This window comes from Oncorhynchus keta, chromosome 28 (genome assembly GCF_023373465.1).
Source record: "Oncorhynchus keta strain PuntledgeMale-10-30-2019 chromosome 28, Oket_V2, whole genome shotgun sequence".
NCBI lineage: Eukaryota > Metazoa > Chordata > Actinopteri > Salmoniformes > Salmonidae > Oncorhynchus > Oncorhynchus keta.
In genome coordinates this window covers 47386878-47398300 of record NC_068448.1, presented here as the reverse complement: position 1 = coordinate 47398300, position 11423 = coordinate 47386878, and positions in this window count along the sequence as shown.

Here is an 11423-nt window from a genome sequence, read left to right as displayed (position 1 = left end):
AGACAGGCAGGCACACGGACACACAGACAGTCAGACTGAATTACACTTTGAACTCAGCGGAGGCCGATAAAGACCTTTTTAAATACAACAGGATGAGAGGATGACAAATACAACAAGTGTGTGTGTAGCAGCAGCACTGGTAAACAGTAAACAAAACAACAGTAAAGCAGTGCCAGTGCCTTTGACACCATAACCTATCACTGGACAGGGGGCATTTCCCCTCCAAAATGAAGTCAATGGCACCCTATTCCCTACACTGTAAAAATGCAACTTAAAGTCAAAATAGCTTAAATATCCAAGTTGGCTGGTTTTGAAATTGGGATATTGTGACACCAATACAATGAGTTTTCCTCAATGGGAGTTGAATTTTGAAAAACAATGTTGTGTAAATTTAAATATTGAAGAGTGCAGTTACAATGTAAATAGATGAGAGACCACTTTACAATTAAACACATATTTCTGAGGGAAAAATATGATGCATTAAACTAGATACAGCAAAAAAGTGAGAGGATTTGCTCTTTCCATTAGTGAGATTGTTGGGCTGTGGTAAGTCAGGATAGGTTTAAAAATGAAAAACACGGTCTGGACCAATAATTGGATCATCACTGAAACTGGAGATGAGTCAAAACATCAAAATACATAATTTTCATAGTTGAGAAAGCATGTTTATTATAGTTCATCCAACTTAAAATGTATAGTTCAGTTGATGATATCCTTAAATCTTTACGGATGAGAGGACTTTAAAAAGAGGACAACCAGCTGCAACACGATTTTTTGTTTACTCAACTTTGGCAAATGTGTTGAGACAACTTAGGAATGTATGTTAGTAGAATGTTCCTGCCCCTAATTTGAGTAAACAAAAAAATGTGCTGCAGTTGGTTGCCATTTAAGTTGTCTCAGCTTTTACATGTATTTTTTAGAGTGTACATCGTGCACTACTTTTGACCGGAGCCCTATGCCGTTTGGGATGCACACTATATCATGCAGAGAGGTGAATACTGTGTGTCGATTCACAACAGTACAATACACAGTAAACAGTCTAGAAATGTGGATCACTGACCTAAATGTCAATGCTATCTCTGCTATCTACTGATATCTCTGTGATTTCCAACCAGAATGCCCTAGTACTGTGAAATTGGCAGAGATTTTGGTAATTTGTTATGAATTGGGTGGAGACATCATTTTCAAGATTGGAAAGGAGTCAGAAATTGCGCAATGCTTTCAAACCGCCAATTTCCCTTCCCTGTACCAAAACACATACAAAGTAAAAGCAAACAATTCAAGACTAAAGCACATGAAGCTTAACACCTGCCACCAACTGTAGTGATCTTATATTTGATTCATACAGCATATGTCTGTTTTTAAAAGCTAAGTCAACTTATTCCAGTCAGAATTGTTTTTTTCATGCTGTCAGATGTTAGACATATTGTAATTTAGTATGTATCTGGACCCGTCTGGACTCCTACAGCAAAGCCAATGACAGCAGATATTAAGCTAAATTAAATATAGTAATGAAAACAGAGAAATTGTTGGTCGGAGTACAGAACCACAGTTCCAAGAGCATAACGAGACAGAGAGAAAGAGAAGGCAAGATGGCCAAATCAAATTGTATTGGTCACATACAGTTCAAGTCAGAAGTTTACAAACACTTATGTTGGAGTCATTAAAACTCATTTTCAACCACCACAAATTTCTTGTTAACAATCTATAGTTTTGGCAAGTCGGTAAGGACATCTACTTTGTGCATGACACAAGTAATTTTTCCAACAATTGTTTACAGACAGATGATTTCACTTATACTTCACTGTATCACAATTCCAGTGGGTCAGAAGTTTACATAAACTAAGTTGACTGTGCCTTTAAACAGCTTGACAATTTTCAGAAAATAATGCCATAGCTTTAGAAGCTTCTGATATGCTAATTGACATCATTTGAGTCAATTGGAGGTGTACTGGTGGATGTATTTCAAGGCCTACCTTCAAACTCAGTGCCTCTTTGCTTGACATCATGGGAAAATCAAAAGAAATCAGCTAAGACCTCAGAAGAGAAATTGTAGACCTCCACAAGTCTGGTTCATCCTTGGGAGCAATTTCCAAACGGCTGAAGGTACAAACAATAGTACACAAGTATAAACACCATGGGACCACACAGAAGGAAGGAGACACGTTCTGTTTCCTAGTGATGAACGTACTTTGGTGCGAAATGTGCAAATCAATCCCAGAACAACAACAAAGGACCTTGTGAAGATGGAGGAAACAGGTACAAAAGTATCTACATCCACAGTAAAACGAGTCCGATATCGACATAACCTGAAAGGCCGCTAAGCAAGGAAGAAGTCACTGCTGCAAAACGGCCAAAAAAAAGCCAGACTACGGTTTGCAGCTGCACATGGGGACAAAGATTGTACTTTTTGGAGAAATGTCCTCTGGTCTGATGAAACAAAAAATATAACATTTTGGCCATAATGACCATTGTTATGTTTGGAGGAAAAGGGGGAGGCTTGCAAGCCGAAGAACACCATCCCAACTGTGAAGCACGGGGGTGGCAGCATCATGTTGTGGGGGTGCTTTGCTGCAGGAGGGACTGGTGCACTTCACAAAATAGATGGCATCATGAGGTGGGAAAATTACGTGGATATATTGAAGCAACATCTCAAGACATCAGTCAGGAAGTTAAAGCTTGGTCACAAATGGGTCTTCCAAATGGTCAACGACCGCAAGCATACTTCCAAAGTTGTGGCAAAATGGCTTAAGGACAACAAAGTCCAGGTATTGGAGTGGCCTTCACAAAGCCCTGACCTCCATCCCATATAACATTTGTGGGCAGAACTAAAAAAGCGTGCACGAGCAAGGAGGCCTACAAACCTGACTCAGTTACACCAGCTCTGTCAGGAGGAATGGAGCAAAATTCACTTATTGTGGGAAGCTTGTTTGACCCTAGTTAAACAATTTAAAGGCAATGCTACCAAAAACGATTTGCGTGTATGTAAACTTCTGACCCACTGGGATTGTGTGAAAGAAATGAAAACTGAAATAAATGTATTTGGCTAAGGTGTATGTAAACGTCTGACTTCAACTGTAAGTCTCCAACTCCAGTGATTTTTGCAATTCTTTCCCGTCATGGCTGCAGAGAACTGGAAGGAAAGGCGGCCAAAGTAGGTGTTGGCTTTGGGGATGACCAGTGAAATACACCTGCTGGAGTGTGTGCTAGTTGTGTGTTGCTATGGTGACCAGTGAGCTGAGATAAGGTGGAGCTTTACCTAGCAAGGACTTATAGACGACCTGGAGCCAGTGGGTTTGGTGACGAATGTGTAGTGAGGATCAACCAACGAGAGCATACAGGTCGCAGTGGTGGATAGGGCTTTGGTGACAAATGGCACTGGATGGCACTGTGATAGACTGCATCCAATTTGCTGAGTAGAGTGTTGGAGACTATTTTGCATGAAGAAATCCAGTGTCTGTACCGACTCTGACAACATATCCCGGATGAGCCGTTTATCTGTGAAACAGAGAATGTTACAATCTCTGATGTCTTTCTGGAGGGCAACTTGTGCCCTAATTTCATCCACCTTGTTGTCTAGAGATTGGACATTGGCGATATGCTCGGAAGCGGTGGATGGTGTGCTCGCCTTCTAAGTCTGACCAGGAGGCCGCTCCGTCTGCCTCTCCTGCGGCGTCAACGTTGTTTTGGGTCTGCCTCTGGGATTAGTTCCAGGGTGGAGGCCCAAACAAAGGATACGCTTTGGGAAAGTCGTATTTCTGGTCGTAATGTTGGTTGACATCACTCTTATGTCCAATAGTTCTTCCCGGGTGTATGTAATAACACTTGAGATTTTCTGGGCTAGCAATGTAAGAACTAATACATTTTTAAAAATACTGCAAAGTTTCCTAAGAACGTGAAGTGAGGCGACCATCTCAGTCTACGCCATCTCTCAAAAAGTCCATATTATTATGTACAGTATGGTTTTGTTCATTTCTATATTTTTATTACCTAAACACAATGATCCCAGACTTGTAAAACGTTATAAAAAAGTCAAATGCAGTGAATGTGAATGCATGCCATTATAAAGCTCAGAATGAAAGGCTCAGCCCAGTCCAAGGTCTTCTCTGTCCTGGCATCCCAATGGTGGAACCAGCTTCCCCCTGAAGATAGGGAAATAAGAGCTGCCCATCTTCCGCAAACATGTGAAACCTTACCGCTACAAAGAGTATGTTAAATAATCCAACAGCCCCCCCCACACACACACACATAAAAAATACCTTTCATGAACTAACACAATTTACTTTTTTCCCCACCTACTAGCACAGACTTTTCTGATAGTTAGCTACTTTATTGAGGACAAATGTACTATGACTGTGATATGTGGTTGTCCCACCTAGCTAGCTAAAGATGAATGCACTAACTGCAAGTCACTCTGGATAAGACTAAATGACGAATCTGGTGAATGACTCAAATTGTGTGTCTGGAAGGAGCTAGCAAGTTAGCCAATTAGCTTGGGTGCTTGACTGCTGTAGTTAGTAGAGAACGCTCGGATCAACCCTTAATAAAGAAATGGGTGGGGCTAAAGCTTAAGTGGGTGTGAAAGATGCTAAATGGGTGTAGACAAAGAAGAGCTCTCCAGTTGGTACCAAAAAATATTCAAAGGCCATTTTCTCAAAAGTGAGGTTACAAGTTTATCAACTTTCAAAGCAGAACTACTTTCCCATTGTTCCTCAAATGCAGCGTATGATATACCATTATGTAGCTCTGAGTCTCTGCTTGTATCCAATGTTAAAGCAGAGACACATAAAACTGAATCAAGGTGGTCGGTCACAAATATCAAATGTAAAATGTGGTATAATTCCATTTGATCTGTGCTTTGAGAGACATTATGTTGTATGACATGCCCACATCGGTAACACACACCACATGCACTGGAAGAGTCAGCTGAAAACCAGCACTGTAAAACTAACGTGCAAGTTATATTCCAGGTTTAATGAAAAGGGACATTTAATGTACATGCACACTCATGTTATCCACAAGCATAATGTGGTCTAAAGAAGTAAGTCGTGTATACATCTCCATTGACATCACCGCATGCAAAACGGAATATCTTTACGAGCCGAACAGACTGACGATTCCTGCTAAGAGGGCCCATAAACCCAGAGATCATTTCCCATGCCGTGGCATACAAGACAGCGAGACTGGACTCTGAAATCGTAGTAGGGTATTGATCTCACTTTAAACGATAGCATGTTTAACTGTGTACACTTTGTCTTCTGCAGCATAAATTCAGACAGGAAGGCGGGCAGGAAGACAGATAAACAGGCAGGCAGACAAGCAGACGATTGACCAGGGTTAAACTCTGCTTCCCTCCTCCAGGGATAGACTCTGATGGCAAGCCCAGGACCATCACTCTTCCTGGGGTTAAGTTGAGGACAAGTCCCGGGCTTCACATCCAGGATGGGGAGCTGGAGGGAGAGAAATAGATAAGAGATAGAGGAACAAAGCCTAGGCTTAAAAAAGAGGAACGCAGCAAAAATAGAGAATGCTCTGAGGACATATATTGATCCCATAGGTCTCTGGTCAAAAGTGAACTATAAATCGGGAATAGGGTGCGATTTGGGAGGCAACCATTGAGTCCTCTGTCCACTTCTCTGTGGTAAGTGAGTGTTGGTGTGTGAATCGCTGTGTGAAGCCTGTGTTATTGAGGTACCCTCTGTGTTGTAGCCTGTTATCGTCTGCACAGTGGAGAGGCTGATGCACCACACATACCTCTACAACTAATGGCAACAATCAACCCCCTCCCGCTCACACAGGCACACACACAGACGCATGCTAGCTAGCATGCACACACACACAGGTCACTGACCCCCATCATCAGCACTGTGAAAGTGTTGGCTCTCACAATCACTCTTGCTTGTACTACCGCTAAACACTCAGTACATACACACACACACACTTCAGAAAATGACAGCCATCTCCTGAGAGAAATTGCTCTGACGATATCTACTCCCCTGCAGGGTACCTTCTCAGTGGGGATTGAAGAGAGAATTAGTACACGCAGGCATGCTCTCTCGCACGCACGCACGCACGCACGCACGCACACAGAACATAATTGAAGGAGCTGAGGTGAAGGGGTTTGCAGACATTTACTGACCACAATCACAATAATGTCAGAGACAGATGTCGTCCATCCACACACTAATTACATTTGTATCTAGTGAATTCTACAACATAGGCCTTTAGAATGATCCATTTCACATAGAAGCTTGATTCCTATTGGACAGAAAAGGTGTGCTAACTTCTGCCTTCCAATTAAAAGGCTGGATTATCCACTACCCCAAAGTCCTTCAGGTCAGGTCGGCTGTGGAAGCACAAAGTAATCAGATTAGTACTGAATTTTAAATCAGTAACAGGCGTTTGATTGGAGTCACAATAATTTTGATGTCCAAGACTTCATGAAATCATCATGATCTTCATCACCTTCATCATCGTCGTCACCATCGTCATGCTCACCAGCATCAACTTCATCAACACCCTAACCTCAGCAGGGCCAGTCCAATGGCTATGCCAGCCTACATAGCCTCTATAGGAGAGACAAACACATGGATTTATATTCAATATAGTACAATATAGTCTTTAGTTTTTTATTTTATTTTTCACCTTTATTTAACCAGGTAGCCCAGTTGAGAACAAGTTCTCATTTACAACTGCGACCTGGCCAAGATAAAGCAAAGCAGTGCGACAAAAAACAACACACATGGGATAAACAAAAGTACAGTCAATAACACAATACAAAAATCTAGATACAAATGTAGTAAGATTAGGGAGGTAGGCAATAAATATGCCATAGTGGCGAAATAATTACAATGTATCAAATAAACACTGGAGTGGTAGATGTGCAGAAGATGAATGTGCAACTAGAGATACTAGGGTGCAAAGGACGAAAAAAACAAAAAACAATATGAGGATGAGGTAGTTGGGTGGGCTATTTTCAGATAGGCTGTGTACAGGTGCAATGATCGGTAAACTGCTCTGACAGCTGATGCTTAAAGTTAGTGAGGGAGATATAAGACTCCAGCTTCAGTGATTTTTGCAATTCATTCCAGCAATTGGCAGCAGAGAACTGGAAGGACAGGCGACCAAAGAGGAGTTGGCTTTGGGGATGACCAGTGAGATCTACCTGCTGGAGCGCATGCTACGGGTGGGTGCTGCTATGGTGACCAGTGAGCTGAGATAAGGCGGGGCTTTACCTAGCAAAGACTTATAGATGACCTGGAGCCAGTGAGTTTAGTGACGAATATGAAGCGAGGGCCAGCCAACGAGAGCATACAAATCAAATCAAATCTTATTTGTCACATACACATGGTTAGCAGATGTTAATGCGAGTGTAGCGAAATACTTGTGCTTCTAGTTCCGACAATTCAGTAATAACCAACAAGTAATCTAACTAACAATTCCAAAACTACTGTCTTATACACACAAGTGTAAGGGGATAAAGAATATGTACATAAAGATATATGAATGAGTGATGGTACAGAGCGGCATAGGCAAGATACAGTAGATGGTATCGAGTACAGTATATACATATGAGATGAGTATGTAAACAAAGTGGCTAGTGATACATGTATTACATAAAGATGCAGTAGATGATATAGAGTACATTATATAAGTATACATATGAGATGAATAATGTAGGGTATGTAAACATTATATTAGGTAGCATTGTTTAAAGTGGCTAGTGATATATTTACATAATTTCCCATCAATTCCCATTATTAAAGTGGCTGGAGTTGAGTCAGTGTGTTGGCAGCAGCCACTCAATGTTAGTGGTGGCTGTTTAACAGTCTGATGGCCTTGAGATAGAAGCTGTTTTTCAGTCTCTCTGTCCCAGCTTTGATGCACCTGTACTGACCTCGCCTTCTGGATGATAGAGGGGTGAACAGGCAGTGGCTCGGGTGGTTATTGTCCTTGATGATCTTTATGGCCTTCCTGTGACATCGGGTGGTGTAGGTGTCCTGGAGGGCAGGTAGTTTGCCCCCGGTGATGCATTGTGCAGACCTCACTACCCTCTGGAGAGCCTTACGTTTGTGGGCGGAGCAGTTGCCGTACCAGGCGGTGATACAGCCCACCAGGATGCTCTCGATTGTGCATCTGTAGAAGTTTGTGAGTGCTTTTGGTGACAAGCCAAATTTCTTCAGCCTCCTGAGGTTGAAGAGGCGCTGCTGCGCCTTCTTCATGATGCTGTCTGTGTGGGTGGACCAATTCAGTTTGTCTGTGATGTGTATGCCAAGGAACTTAAAACTTGCTACCCTGCTAATTTGCTACGCTCTAACTTGCTACCCTCTAATCCACAGGTCGCAGTGGTGGGTAGTATATGGGGTTTTGGTGACAAAACGGATGGCACTGTGATAGACTGCATCTAATTTGCTCAGTAGAGTGTTGGGGGGCTATTTTGTAAATGACATCGCCGAAGTCAAGGATCGGTAGGATGGTCAGTTTTATGAGGGTATGTTTGGCAGCATGAGTGAAGGATGCTTTGTTGCAATATAGGAAGCCGATTCTAGATTTAATTTTGGATTGAAGATGCTTAATGTGAGTCAGGAAGGAGAGTTTACAGTGTAGCCAGACATCAAGGTATTTGTAGTTGTCCACATATTCTAAGTCAGAACCGTCCAGAGTAGTGATGCTAGACGGGCGGGCATCGATCGGTTGAAGAGCATGCATTTAGTTGCATTTAAGAGAAGTTGGAGGCCACGGATGGAGTGTTGTATGGCATTGAAACTCATCTGGAGGTTTGTTAACACAGTGTCCAAAGTGAGGCCAGAAGTATACAGAATGGTGTCGTCTGCGTAGAGGTGGATCAGAGAATCACCAGCAGCAAGAGCGACATCAACGATGTATACAGAGAAAAGAGTCAGCCCGAGAATTTAACCCTGTGGCACCCCCATAGAGGCTGCCAGAGGTCCGGACAACAGACCCTCCAATTTGACACACTGAACTCTATCTGAGAAGTAGTTGGTGAAGCAGGCGAGGCAGTCATTTGAGAAACCAAGGCTGTTGAGTCTGCAGACCATGGGAGACGCAGACCATGGGAGAGGTGGCTGTAAACAGCTGAGGGGAGAGGATGTGGAAAAACCTACAGTAGGTAGAGGAGGAAGGGGAGATGGGGGAGTGTGAAAATACAAATGTAATTGCTTTTCTCCCCTACTGCTTTCTCCTCTCCGCCAGCAGCTGACCCAGACTCCACAGTGAATTTATACAGGCCCTGCAGGCCAACAGACTGCATTAATTCACTACGCCACTCTACTCTCCCACTGGCACAATGGAACCGGTTTATAGTGAGCAGGGAGGAACAGAGAAGGAGGGAGGGAGGGTGGGAAAGAGGGAACAAGCTGAGAGAGTGACGTGATCATTCAAGGAAATGGCAGGGATGTAGAGTGTGGAGTTGGGAAGAGGAAAGGAAAGGAGCAGAGGGAGGAGAAGGAGAGAACGGAAGGGGAGCGCAAGAAAAATAGAGGAGTCAATTGAGAGCGAGAGAGAACCTGTGAAAGTGGCTGACCTCCCACCACACACTCAGTGGTAAAGGAGATGTCATCCAGGGCGATGTCAGTCCACACGTCACACCCCCCCACACTTCTGCCTGGAAGGTCACTCTGAAGGGGGCCGTGTTGGACAGGATCATACTGGCATAGAAACACCGATCACCATGGTTACTGCTGGCGGCCCACATCAGCAGGCGGGTCCCACTTGGACCAACCATGTAGATCTGAGTGACACCCCACGAGATTTCAGCACTATAAATGTCACTTAGCCATGACTTAACAAGGGAGACACACGGTGAGTACAAGGATGCACAACTCAAGTTTAAGTTATTTATTAGGACATGACTTAAAGGGAGGTTCAGGCTTTTACAACTTAATGTTAGATGGTTCCTCCCCCTGAAAGAGGTCTATGGGCCAGGAGAAACTATAATCCATAGTTCGGTTTTCTTTAAACAGCTAGCAATACATCTATGGATGTGATGGGGGAACCATTTAACATTAAGGTGTAAAATACTGAACTTTCCCTTTAAGCTTTAATCCTACCTTTAATGTCCCCATCCTGTCTGATCCATGCAGACTCATAGGTGACCCAATCCAATATTGGCTGGGGATGGGTTACGTGTTGTAACCTCGGCGATGTCACCTTCCCTTTCTGTGGCACAGTGCACATACAGAAACTTCCCTTCTCCACCTGTGGATCATGGATAGAAATATGTAGACACATTATCTAGTCATTTCTCAGCTAGCGAGTCAAATCAAATGTGCAGTATTGGGACCTAACAGTATATCTTCCTCACTCACAATTCCTTATGGGTCCCTGATCTTGCATCCTATGTCTCGTAAACACACGCGACAGGCCTCTCGATACCGCCTTAGCCAGCTATGGCACCGAAAAGCTAGCATTGTGGCAGCGTGGGTGGTAGCATTTTAAGCTAAGGAGGGAGGTTACCAATCCAACTACGGTTACATAAGCTTATTGGTTCTAACACGGACTCAGATCATTTTCTGGTGAAGTGACATGGGCAGGAAAATCTCTGTGCCCTAAATGTGATTATTCTGCTTGACGAGGCCACTGAGGCCACTCCAGAACAAAGTGGACGTTTTCCATATGTGCTAGATGGGATTTGGTTCACACACCACAATATTCCCACCCGGAATACTGTATCTCCCTGGAAAATGGTCCAGAATCTTCCGCAGTCCTTTATTCCTCATCCCTGTCTCCTTCATTCTAGGAAAGAGCTGTATGCTGGTTTTTGTTATGTTTTCTAAACTTTTAATCAGCTTTTATGTGCAACAGTAAAGCAGCTAATGCGTGATTAGGAATTTAACATGTCCATGAAGTCTGTCTTTATAATCACTGCAGCCACTCATCTGTGTGGCTCCTCAGTCCCCTCCACCATCACCATTCTTTTGTATTCTCTATTGTAGAGTCCATAAGCTGTGTGTGTGTGTGTGTGTGTGTGTGTGTGTGTGTGTGTGTGTGTGTGTGTGTGTGTGTGTGTGTGTGTGTGTGTGTGTGTGTGTGTGTGTGTGTGTGTGTGTGTGTGTGTGTGTGTGTGTGTGTGTGTGTGTGTGTGTGTGTGTGTGTGTGTGTGTGTGTGTGTGTGTGTGTGTGTGAGAGATCTGTTGGCTAGGTCCATCGATCTGCCTCCCCAGTGAGATCATAAGGTCTGCCTGTGACACAAAGCACTGCCTGGTGTCCACATTCATCTCCACGATCAATGAGCTGGGTGGCCAGTCACGGGGGGACACACACTCTGGCTTCGTCCCAAAGGGCATCCTATTCCCTCTGTAGTGCACTGTTTGACCAGGGCCCATAGGGCTCTTTTCAAAGTTAATGCACTATATAGGGCATAGTGTGTTGACACAATATGTTTTCCATTTTGGATAGGTGTG